This window comes from Bombina bombina, chromosome 5 (genome assembly GCF_027579735.1).
Source record: "Bombina bombina isolate aBomBom1 chromosome 5, aBomBom1.pri, whole genome shotgun sequence".
Lineage (NCBI taxonomy): Eukaryota > Metazoa > Chordata > Amphibia > Anura > Bombinatoridae > Bombina > Bombina bombina.
In genome coordinates, this window is record NC_069503.1 from 1164861578 (window position 1) to 1164875268 (window position 13691).

The window sequence follows — 13691 nt, forward strand, 5'->3', positions numbered from 1 at the left end:
TGAGCTATTTGTGTCATCTTACCCTAATGTCCTCAGCTGTATGTGTCATCTAACAATAACTTCCTGAGCTATTTGTGTCATATTACCCTAATGTGCTGACCTGTGAGTGTCATCTTACCCTATTGTCCTGAGCTATGTGTGTCATCTTACCGTAATGTCCTGAGCTATGAGTGTCATCTTACCCTAATGTCCTGAGCTATGTGTGTGTGTCATCTAAGCTAAATGTCCTGAGCTATGTGCGTGTGTTATCTAACCATAATGTCCTAATCTATGTGTGTCATCTAACCCTAATATCCTGAGCTGTGTGTGCCATCTTACCCTCATGTCCTGAGCTGTGTGTGTCATCTAACCCTAATGTCCTGAGCTATGTTTGTCACCTAATTCTAATGTCCTGAGCTGTGTGTGTCATCTTACCCTAATTTCCTGAGCTGTTTGTGTCATCTTACCCTAATGTCCTGAGATATATGTGTGTCATCTAACCCTAATGTCCTGAGCTGTGTGTTTCATCTTACCCTAATGTCCTGAGCTATGTGTGTGTGTCATCTTACCCTAATGTCCTGAGCTATGATTGCCATCTTACCCAAATCTCCTGAGCTGTGTGTGTCAGCTCACCCTAATTTCCTGAGCTGTGTGTATCATCTTACCATAATGTCCTGAGCTATGTGTGTGTCATCTAACCCTAATATCCTGAGCTGTGTTTGTCAACTAACCCTAATGTCCTGAGCTGTGTGTGTCATCTAACCCTAATGTCCTGAGCTATGTGTGTGTCATCTAACCCTAATGTCCTGAGCTGTGTGTGTCAACTAACCCTAATGTCATGAGCTGTGTGTGTCATCTAACCCTAATGCCCTGAGCTATGTGTGTGTCATCTAACCCTAATATCCTGAGCTGTGTGTGTCAACTAACCCTAATGTCCTGAGCTGTGTGTGTCATCTAACCCTAATGTCCTGAACTATGTGTGTGTCATCTAACCATAATGTCCTGAGCTGTGTGTGTCATCTAACTCTAAATGTCCTGAGCTATGTGTGGCATCTAACCCTTATGTCCTGAGCTATGTGTGTGTCATCTAACCCTAATGTCCTGAGCTGTGTGTGTCATCTAACTCTAAATGTCCTGAGCAATGTGTGGCATCTAACCCTTATGTCCTGAGGTGTGTGTGTGTGGCATCTAACCCTAATGTCCTGATCTGTGTGTGTCATCTAACCCTAATGTCCTGAGCTGTGTGTCATTTAACCCTAATGTCCTGAGCTATGTGTGTCATCTAACCCTAATGTCCTGAGCTGTGTGTCATTTAACCCTAATGTCCTGAGCTATGTGTGTGTATCATCTAGCCCTAATATCCTGAGCTGTGTGTGTCATCTAACCCAAATGTCCTGAGCTATTTGTGTCATCTAACCCTAATGTCCTGAGCTGTGTGTGTCAACTAACCCTAATGTCCTGAGTTGTGTGTCAACTAACCCTAATGTCCTGAGCTGTGTGTGTCATCTAACCCTAATGTCCTGAGCTATGTGTGTGTCATCTAACCCTAATATCCTGAGCTGTGTGTGTCAACTAACCCAAATGTCCTGAGCTGTGTGTGTCATCTAACCCTAATGTCCTGAGCTACGTGTGTGTAATCTAACCCTAATGTCCTGAGCTGTGTGTGTCATCTAACTCTAAATGTCCTGAGCAATGTGTGGCATCTAACCCTAATGTCCTGAGCTGTGTGTCATTTAACCCTAATGTCCTGAGCTATGTGTGTCATCTAACCCTAATGTCCTGAGCTATGTGTGTGTCATCTAACCCTAATGTCCTGAGCTGTGTGTGTCATCTAACTCTAAATGTCCTGAGCAATGTGTGGCATCTAACCCTTATGTCCTGAGGTGTGTGTGTGTGGCATCTAACCCTAATGTCCTGATCTGTGTGTGTCATCTAACCCTAATGTCCTGAGCTGTGTGTCATTTAACCCTAATGTCCTGAGCTATGTGTGTCATCTAACCTTAATGTCCTGAGCTGTGTGTCATTTAACCCTAATGTCCTGAGCTATGTGTGTGTATCATCTAGCCCTAATATCCTGAGCTGTGTGTGTCATCTAACCCAAATGTCCTGAGCTATTTGTGTCATCTAACCCTAATGTCCTGAGCTGTGTGTGTCAACTAACCCTAATGTCCTGAGTTGTGTGTCAACTAACCCTAATGTCCTGAGCTGTGTGTGTCATCTAACCCTAATATCCTGAGCTGTGGGTGTCAACTAACCCAAATGTCCTGAGCTGTGTGTGTCATCTAACCCTAATGTCCTGAGCTACGTGTGTGTCATCTAACCCTAATGTCCTGAGCTGTGTGTGTCATCTAACTCTAAGGGCTCCATGTACTAAGCCGTCAATTCATCCGTCATTTTAGTCGCGGCTAAACTCGCCGTTACTCGCCGCGGGCGAAATGGTGTCCGCTGTAGCTATGTACTAATAATCCCACAACAAATAGACACCTCTAGCCCGCCGCGAGCAGTGGCGGAATATTGATAAATTTGACGCCTCGCTCGCCGCGAATAAGCTGATGTACTTAACTTTCAGTTCAATTGTCTGGCCAATTGTTAACACGTGACATGTAAGGTGTCATGAACGTCATAGTAGAAGCGGGAATAGAATTTTGCTCCTATAAATGGACAAGTTTTCTAAACAACTTTATTATTGTTCCAAAATTTTTGGAGAGTAATTACAGAGCGCTCGTTTTTGAGATCTTTATTTACTATTTCGATATGGCTTCATCTGGATCTGAAACCGCTTCAAAATCCAAGAATCCTCACTTTTCTCATCAGCAAAACGTCGTTTTGATTGATATGATTATTGACTCTTATGATTATTTGTTTGGATGTCGTGTCAAACAGACAAATTTTTCTAGAAGGAAGCAGATCTGGCAAAGGATCAGCGACGCTGTTAGTGCCCAGGGTCCAGGAAAAAAGGATGTCGATCAGCTGAAGAAGCGTTACAACGACATTAAACGCTTCGCCAAAGCTAAATTGGCCAGAGAGAAAAATTCGGCACGTGCTACCGGAGGTGGACCAGCATATGTGGCAGACCTCAATGACTATGAGCAGAAGCTTGTTCAGCGTCTGGGACCGGAGATCATCACTGGCATAACGGATGATTGTGACAGTGATTTAAGAGGTAAATGTACAACATAGTTGACGTAAATGTTCTTTTTAAAGTTATGATAGGTTATTGTCTCCAATATATATTTCTTTAAAATAACATTATCTGACTTCTTACGCTTCAGTATCCTATATGCCATCTAGGCCCCAAATACTGTAATCATTTATGTCGCATATATGTATAAGGGATTGTACAAGCCATTTAGGCCCCAAATACTGTAATAATTTATCTCGCATATATGTATAAGGGATTGTACAAGCCATTTAGGCCCGAAATACTGTAATAATTTATCTCGCATATATGTATAAGGGATTGTACAAGCCATTTAGGCCCCAAATACTGTAATCATTTATGTCTCATATATGTATAAGGGATTGTACAATAATAGTATTGTTATACTGCCTTTTTTTTAATGGTCTAACGGAACTAAAGATTTGTAGATTATTACTATAGTGATCCCTAAAGATAACACCCATGTGTTTATTTTCAAACCAGTATTGCATAGAAACCTTAAAGAGATAATGACAATAGAAATAATGTAATTTGAAACTATTAAAATAATATTGTATGTCCGACATTAATCATGAGACTAACCCCAGATCACATGCCTTCTTAAATTTCTGATCTATTGACTTCCATGTTGCGTTATTTCACTATAGAATATTATTGTTAGCATCTTTCAAAATTGTTCTCCGCTTTATAAACATACATTTTTCAGATATAGCTATGCACATAGTTGACGCAGTCACATGAACCATCTATGTGCATCAACCAATGATCATTTACTGTGCCTGTATAGATTTGCTTTTCCTCAAAGTATAAAAATCCAATGAATGCAAAAACATAATACATTTAAATATTTTTAAAAATGCATTTTCTTATGCAATTTGTAAAGGTAATTATTTTTTTTCATGTCCCTTTAAAGGGCCACTAAACCCAAAATCTTTTATTAATGATTCGGATAGAGAATTGAAATTTAAACAACATATTACTTCAATTTTCTAGATATTCTTAGTTGAAGAAAAATAAATACACATGTTGAGCCAATCACACGAGGCTTCTTTGTGCATCAATCAAATGCTTTTCAACAAAGAATATCTATAGAATAAAACAAATTAGATAATATAAGTAAATTATAAAGATGTTTATAACTGCATTCTCTTTCCAAATCATAAAAAAAGGTGGTTGGCATGTCCCTTTAATGATTGAGCCTGCATTCACTGCTGTAATTATTATTATTAACAGTTTTAACTTTCAGTTTCAAATATAAATAAAAATAAACCTAATTTTTTTTTTATTTTTTATTTTTTTAAGCAATGCCAACAACAGCAGAGCCTGTGAGGAGTAACGAGGTGCCCACTTGTTCTACTTCTTCTTCTGCGGTTTCGAGACCACCCGGTGCAGCTGTTTCAAGACCTTCGGACAGTTTTACACATGGACAATTTATACGCTCATCATCTAATGTTACACACACAACTTCCTCGGCGGACACACTTCCGGATCTAAGGACCAGCACTCCACAAACTGGTGTTGGTAGAGCAACTGGTAAGTACTTTACAAATGAATAATTTCAATGTTGTGTGTTTTATCTCTTTTATCTCTCAATTTTTTTTTTGTAATTTTTTTTTTAAATGTCAAATGTCATTATTGACATATTCTATTTCGAGATCTTGTACATATTTTTTTAAATGAGGATTCTTGTAGAGCATGCATGCTATTTTAATCAACTTTCAAATTTTTTTAAAATTTATCATTATTTTCTTTTTGAGAATTGATCATAGTATTACATAAGAAAGCTGATAGAAATTCCATGCAATATATCTTATTCTCAAAAAGATTATTTTTGCTTCAGTGTCCAGTTAATTGCAAAATACATTTCCATTAATAATTTCGAATATATCGTTACATTGACAAAAAAGCATTTTATTTATTTATTTTTATGTTATTTATTTTTTTATAGGTGATTTGGGACGTCTTTTCCAGAGATTGACTGGACATTCATCTCCATTATTTGATGGTATGTATCACATATGTATATATATATGTAATATAACTTAAATTGGTGTATGACGGTTGTATCTGCTCTCTCCTTCTATTCTATTTCTGCAAGTGTTTTTATAACATTTTATTTTTATTTACTAACAATTTGTTATGTCTTGATCTAGAAGAAGAAAACTCATCAAGGGAGATCACTATCAATCTCATGCCGATGGTGGAAAATCCCATTCAAGATGAACCACCAGGAGGGCATGATGGAAGTGAGACTCCGGATATTCTTGAAGATTTGGGAGATGCGCAACCGGATGAAATTCACACACCAGAAAACATTGAGGAACCTGTTGAAACACAGGCACCACCAATTGAACTGCAAACAGGTGGTGTAAATATTGACAATACACCGGCAGAAGGACAATTTGGCGATGTTGCATTGAGGGAAATGTTGACACTGGCAAGGCAATACAGAGAGGACCACAGAGAAATGCTGAATATTATTAACACTAATATTGAACGCTGGGCTGCTCTGTCAGAAAAAAATGTGGAAATCGAAAGGCAAAGGAATGAGATAGAGATGCAGAAATTACATCTGCAAAGAGAGATGTTCCAGTGGCAGAGGCAGATGGATGAAGAGAAAAACCATCAAATTAACAGAGCTTTGAGCATCAGCGAAAGGACATTACAATCTCTGTTGGCTATTGTCAGTGAAAGGGAGGCGACAACAGACCCAAAGAGGCAACGTCTGGAGTGAACATTTTTTATTATCTAGTCACTGTTAATTTTTTTACTCTGTATATTGTGTACAAAGTTATTGTTTGTGTATTTTTAAGGGACACTGTACTCAAATTTTTTCTTTTGTGATTCAGATAGACCATGCAAATTTGATCATAGGAGTACATTTGAAAGTTGCTTAAAATTGCATGCTCTATCTGAATCACAAAAGATAAAATTTGGATACAGTGTCCCTTTAAGTTTAAAATGTTAGTCACTGTTAATTTTTTTACTCTGTATATTGTGTACAAAGTTATTGTTTGTGTATTTTTAAGGGACACTGTACTCAAATTTTTTCTTTTGTGATTCAGATAGAGCATGCAAATTTGATCATAGGAGTACATTTGAAAGTTGCTTAAAATTGCATGCTCGATCTGAATCACAAAAGATAAAATTTGGATACAGTGTCCCTTTAAGTTTAAAATGTTATTATTTAATAAAGACAAATTTTTTTAAGGCCAAAAAAAAAAGTTTATTTACATAAATTCAAACTCACTTTTGATTCTTCAACACAAAACTTTTTCTCAGTTATTAATCATGACAAAACAAAAAATGAAATCAAATTACATATTTACGGTATAAAAAATCTACTTGCTCCATTAACATTGCCAAAGTTGCCCTAATTTTAGAAATTTTTTGTTTGACATGATCTTCTAGACAACTCTGAGTACTTTTGTCTGCAGTCTCAATAGTTGATGTTGAAGATAAATCTGTAGAAAAATAAATGAAAAGCAAAATTTAATTCAATTGTCATATACATATTCAATGTATGATAGGGTTTTTCATCACAAATATTACCTCCTGATGTGCTGTTATCTACGTTATCTACTATATTAGCTTCTACACTTATGTCCACTCCTTTAAAGCTTTCATCTGAGCCAACTCCTATTTGAAATATACAATATATGTATTAGTTAAAACTTGTATTTTCTTAGATTTAAGATTACTGAGTATGAAACATACCTTTATCTACCATCATTGTTGGTAAAACTTCTATCCTTGGTTGAGTATCATCTGAAGTTAATGCTTCAAATATTGTCACACTATCTGGATTTTGAAATTCTTCCATTTCCATACTAGTTTCCATTTCTTCCATGGTAATATCTATGAACGAAATTACAAAGATAGAAAACTATTAAATCAAAAACCTTGTATATATTATTTAAAACAATAATAATAATAATCATTACAAGTGACATAGAAACCAATTTCTAAGTTTCATGATTCAGATAGTGCATGCAATTTAAATAAACTTTATATTTTACTTCATTCATTTTGTATCTTTATTTGAAAAGCAAGAATCTAAGTTTAGATGCCAGCCCATTTTTGGTGAACCAACTGTGTTGTACTTGATAATTGGACAGAACCAATCAAAGAGTGCTGTCCATGGTGCTCAACCAAAAATTGGCTGGCTCCTTAGCTTAGATGCCCTCTTTTTCAAATAAAAATAGAAAGTAAATGAGGAAAAAAATGATAATAGAAGTAAATTAGCAACTTGATTAATATTGCATGCTAAAACTTTTTAAGCCAAAACCTAAAATATATGATTTAAAATTTAAATAATAAGTCATTACCTGTCTGTGTCTCTTTATGACAAATTGCATATGGATTTGGAGATAATTCGATATCCAATAGTGTTATTGGCAAAGGTGGAGAAAGAGCTTCACTTCTGGGTGTTTGCACCAACATTGACCTTAAGTAGCGTGGTGGGTGTGCACACTTCATTCTCCTACTTCTCATATCTATAAACATATATATAAGAAAAAAATTTAATAAAAAAAATTGAAATAATTATGCTGCATGCTTACTTTTCTAACATGTTTCAATGTTATATAGTAATATATTTATATTTTATTCTACTATCTCAGTTCTGCATGTTTCAATGTTATATACTAATATAGTTATATTTTACTCTACTAACTCATTTTTGTATGCTAAGTTTTCTAACCTTTTAAGTGTATATAGTTATATAGTTAAATTTTAATCTACTAACTCAGTTCTGCATGCTAACTTTTGTAACTTTTTGCAATTGTATATACTAATATAGTCAAAGTAACAGTCAGGAAATATTATTTTCCTGGATTCGTCAATGATGACGCAGTTCAAAAATAAACCCTTTTTTTATATTATTAAAAATTATTTCATATATAATTTTGAAACTTACATGTCCTTATCAATCTTCGAATCGATTTATAGTACTTCGGTTCTCTTCTCTTCAAATCACTATATTTTCTAAGACACTGTCGTCTTGTTCTTTTAATTTTTGAAATACGATGCATTCTTCTCAGCATCTCGTATATAATTTTGTCTCGGCATTCCTGTCTCACTCCCCTCACACCACCAATCCGTTTAGGGAAATATTTATCCATGGCATAAACTAATATCACCAATTCTCCAGCACCAAAAGGTTCAGGACGCGACATGTTTGACGATGACGTGATTAATCGTTATGTCAATCATTAGCGCATTGATCCAGATATGTATCCCCGAAAAATAGAGAAAAATATAATGTATATGTAGATTAATGTATTTTATGAAGGTTTGTAAATATCGATGTTTATAGTTATTACAAATGATATTTGTTTCATATACATTTTCTTTGTTTCAGATGTGTTGATATGTATTAAAATTTACTTTGTTTTACAATTGTTATTTTGTTTCTAAACATTTTCTTTGTTTCAGATGTGTATGTATTAACATTTATACTTTGGTTTACAATAGTTATTGTTTCTAAACATTTTTTTATTTGTTTCAGATGTGTTTTTATGTATTAAAATTTAATTTGGTTTACAATTTTTATTTTGTTTCTAAACATTTAATTTTTTTAAGATGTGTTTATATGTATTAAAATGTTGTTTGGTTTACAATTGTTATTTTGTTTCTAAACATTTTCTTTGTTTCATATGTGTTTATATGTATTAGAATTTATTTTGGTTTACAATTGTTATTTGGTTTCTAAACATTTCCTTTTTTTTCAGATGTGTTTATATGTATAACAAGTTACTTTGGTTTACAATTGTTAATATATAATGTTTAAAGATTATAATTTTGTAATAAAATAATTTATTTTGCCATTATTTTCTATATGCCACTATTCTTTTAACAAATCTTGAATGCAAAAATATATTATAAAGGTTAAGAAAATAAGTGCTAAGAGTAAGCCCTTAAGGTATTTATTTGAATATGGGAAAACCTAGTAGCTGTTAAAAATAGAGGTTAGAATAAAACAAATAAAATTAGCAAGTCTTTTTTAACTCAAAAATCCAATCTGATAACATAAAGCACTGTTGAATATACTGTCGCTTGTTACAGCTACAATTCAATGACACAATACAATGAATTAGCATCAGCTATGGAGGGATTACATTACAATAATCACATATGTAAAAGAGTGAGAGCAGCTGTAGACACTAGTGTGATGTCACAAAGACAATGTATTACCTATAATATATTGTCTGTAATAACTTTGATCATAAACTTTATTTATTTGAAACCTTTGATAATTGAAGAGCAACAACTGTTATGTATTTAACTGTTTATCATGAGTGATTTTTAATAACCTTAACTCTTAAAAAAAAATGGAGACAAGTTAATAAAGAAAGTTTTTTATTGATCAACTGAAACTTTAATCCTCAAACACAAAATATTGTTCTGAAACCATGTCCCTTGTTGCATTTCCACGCCTATTAGCTTGTTCGACACATATTTCTTCTGGTAAATCATCAGTATCTATTGGATCTTCATCTTCTAATGGACAGCCTCTTTTAATTGCAATATTGTGCAGTATGCAGCAAACCAATATAATTTTGGCAACTTTCTCTGGTGCATACTGCATAGCACCACCAGAACGATCAAGACATCGAAACCGCATTTTCAAAAGACCGAAAGTCCTCTCAATAATCCCCCTGGTAGATCGGTGAGCTTCATTGAAACGTACTTGACTTCTGGTCTGTGGGTTGTTATAGGGAGTCAACAGCCATTCTGTACATGAGTACCCTCCATCTCCTAATAGAAGATATAATAAATATAAATATTAATATAAGAATAATTATAAAGATTCCGAACTATACAATACAATTAAACTATACAGATTACAGTCGACAAATTGGGCGCAATTTTGGTACATTGAAATGAGAGACATATTAGACGCCAGTTATGCTTACCTAGAAGCCATCCGTCAGGCATATTTCCCTCCTCGAACTTCCGGTATAACCCAGTCTGCCTTAAAATGTAAGAATCATGACAGGATCCAGGAAAGTTAGAACGGACACTGATAATCCTCATGTGGGGGTCACAGACCATCTGGACATTCAAGGAATGGAAATGCTTTCGATTCCTATAGATCTCCTCACGAGCTTGAAGTGGTCTTACAGCAACATGGGTACAGTCTATGGCACCTAGGACATTGGGCATCCCAGCCATCCTATAGAAATTTGACTTGATAGATTGCCATTCTTCAGGGGTAGATGGCAAACAAACATATCGATGAAAAATAACCATCATAGCCCCTATTACTTTGGATAAGTGGCGTGAAAAAGCAGATTGACTCATTCCAATAATGACGCTAGAAACTGCCTGAAAGGAGCCTGTTGCAAAAAAATGCAATGCCGCTAATAGTTTGAGAAGTCCCGGAATAGCTTGTGAACGAGCAGTCATCGGCTCCAAATGATCTTCAATCTCTCGATACAGGTGTAATATCGATTCACGATCAAGCCGGAATCTTTGTATGATCTCTCGGTCAGAAAGGCCGTGCAAACCAACCCGTGGAAGGAATACACGGGGGACTCGAACTCTCCTTCTTCTAACCAATCGATTAGCTACATTTCCAGTATTCTGTCTTCTAGCCCGGATTCGCATCAAACGGAGAATAAACAAAAACAGAATTCTCTCCATAGCTGCTGAAATGAACAATGTAAGTACAATGCTGATATTACTGCCTTTTATATATGTCTAGACTGGCGTCTAGAGTGACTTTCCTATTGTTTTGTACCTTGCCCGCCACCTAAAAGGTGGCGAGGCAAAAATAACGAGGTGGGAGCGGAAATTGACGCGAGCGGACAAATAGATTTTTTAGTACATTCGTTTTTGGCGAGTTGGTGGTCAAATGTGTCTAATTACAGTAAAAAATGGAGAGGTAGCGAGGTATGGCGGATAAGTACGCTCGCAATTTTAAAGATGCGAGTTTTTACATAATTGACGGCTTTGTACATATCAGTTTGCGAGTTTGGGCGCGAGATTTGTTGCGGGTAGCTCGCTGACTGCTTAGTACATGGAGCCCCAAATGTCCTGAGCAATGTGTGGCATCTAACCCTAATGTCCTGAGCTGTGTGTCATTTAACCCTAATGTCCTGAGCTATGTGTGTCATCTAACCCTAATGTCCTGAGCTATGTGTGTGTCATCTAACCCTAATGTCCTGAGCTGTGTGTGTCATCTAACTCTAAATGTCCTGAGCAATGTGTGGCATCTAACCCTTATGTCCTGAGGTGTGTGTGTGTGGCATCTAACCCTAATGTCCTGATCTGTGTGTGTCATCTAACCCTAATGTCCTGAGCTGTGTGTGTTATCTAACCCTAATGTCCTGAGCTATGTGTGTCATCTAACCCTAATGTGCTGAGCTGTGTGTCATTTAACCCTAATGTCCTGAGCTATGTGTGTCATCTAACCCTAATGTCCTGAGCTGTGTGTCATTTAACCCTAATGTCCTGAGCTATGTGTGTGTATCATATAGCCCTAATATCCTGAGCTGTGTGTGTCATCTAACCCAAATGTCCTGAGCTATTTGTGTCCTCTAACCCTAATGTCCTGAGCTGTGTGTGTCAACTAACCCTAATGTCCTGAGTTGTGTGTCAACTAACCCTAATGTCCTGAGCTGTGTGTGTCATCTAACCCTAATGTCCTGAGCTATGTGTGTGTCATCTAACCCTAATATCCTGAGCTGTGTGTGTCAACAAACCCTAATGTCCTGAGCTGTGTGTGTCATCTAACCCTAATGTCCTGAGCTATGTGTGTGTCATCTAACCCTAATGTCCTGAACTGTGTGTGTCATCTAACTCTAAATGTCCTGAGCAATGTGTGGCATCTAACCCTTATGTCCTGAGGTGTGTGTGTGTGTGGCATCTAACCCTAATGTCCTGATCTGTGTGTGTCATCTTACCCTAATGTCCTGAGCATTGTGTGTCATCTAGCCCTAATGTCCTGAGCTATGTTTGTGTCATCTAACCCTAATGTCCTTAGCTGTGTTTGTCATCTAACCCTAACGTCCTGAGCTATGTGTGTGTGTCATCCAACCTAAATGTCCTGAGCTATGTGTGTGTGTGTCATCTAACCCTAATGTCCAGAACTATTTGTGTGTGTCATCTTACCCTAATGTCCTGAACTATTTGTCTCATCTAACCCTATTGTCCTGAGCTATGTGTCTCATCTAACCCTAATGTCCTGCACATTGTGTGTGTGTCATCTTACCCTAATGTCCTGTACTTTGTGTGTGTGTCATCTTACCCTAATATCCTGAGCTATGTGTGTCATGTTACCCTAATGTCCTGAGCTGTATGTTTCATCTAACCCTAACGTCCTGAGCTATTTGTGTCATCTTACCCTAATGTCCTCAGCTGTATGTGTCATCTAACAATAACTTCCTGAGCTATTTGTGTCATATTACCCTAATGTGCTGACCTGTGAGTGTCATCTTACCCTATTGTCCTGAGCTATGTGTGTCATCTTACCGTAATGTCCTGAGCTATGAGTGTCATCTTACCCTAATGTCCTGAGCTATGTGTGTGTGTCATCTAACCATAATGTCCTAAGCTATGTGTGTCATCTAACCCTAATATCCCGAGCTGTGTGTGCCATCTTACCCTCGTGTCCTGAGCTGTGTGTGTCATCTAACCCTAATGTTCTGAGCTATGTGTGTCACCTAATTCTAATGTACTGAGCTGTGTGTGTCAACTTACCCAAATTTCCTGAGCTGTGTGTGTCATCTTACCCTAACGTCCTGATATATATGTGTGTCATCTAACCCTAATGTCCTGAGCTATGTGTGTGTGTCATCTTACCCTAATGTCCTGAGCTATGATTGCCATCTTACCCGAATCTCCTGAGCTGTGTGTGTCAGCTCACCCTAATTTCCTGAGCTGTGTGTGTCATCTTACCATAATGTCCTGAGCTATGTGTGTGTCATCTAACTCTAACCCTTATGTCCTGAGGTGTGTGTGTGTGGCATCTAACCCTAATGTCCTGATCTGTGTGTGTCATCTTACCCTAATGTCCTGAGCTATGTGTGTCATCTAACCCTAATGCCCTGAGCTATGTGTGTGTCATCTAACCCTAATGTCCTTAGCTGTGTTTGTCATCTAACCCTAACGTCCTGAGCTATGTGTGTGTGTCATCCAACCTAAATGTCCTGAGCTATGTGTGTGTATCATCTAACCCTAATGTCCTGAACTATTTGTGTGTGTCATCTTACCCTAATGTCCTGAACTATTTGTCTCATCTAACCCTATTGTCCTGAGCTATGTGTCTCATCTAACCCTAATGTCCTGAGCTATGTGTGTCATCTTACCCTAATGTCCTGTACTTTGTGTGTGTGTCATCTTACCCTAATATCCTGAGCGATGTGTGTCATCTTACCCTAATGTCCTGAGCTGTATGTTTCATCTAACCCTAACGTCCTGAGCTATTTGTGTCATCTTACCCTAATGTCCTGAGCTGTATGTGTCATCTAACAATAACGTCCTGAGCTATTTGTGTCATATTACACTAATGTGCTGACCTGTGAGTGTCATCTTACCCTATTGTCCT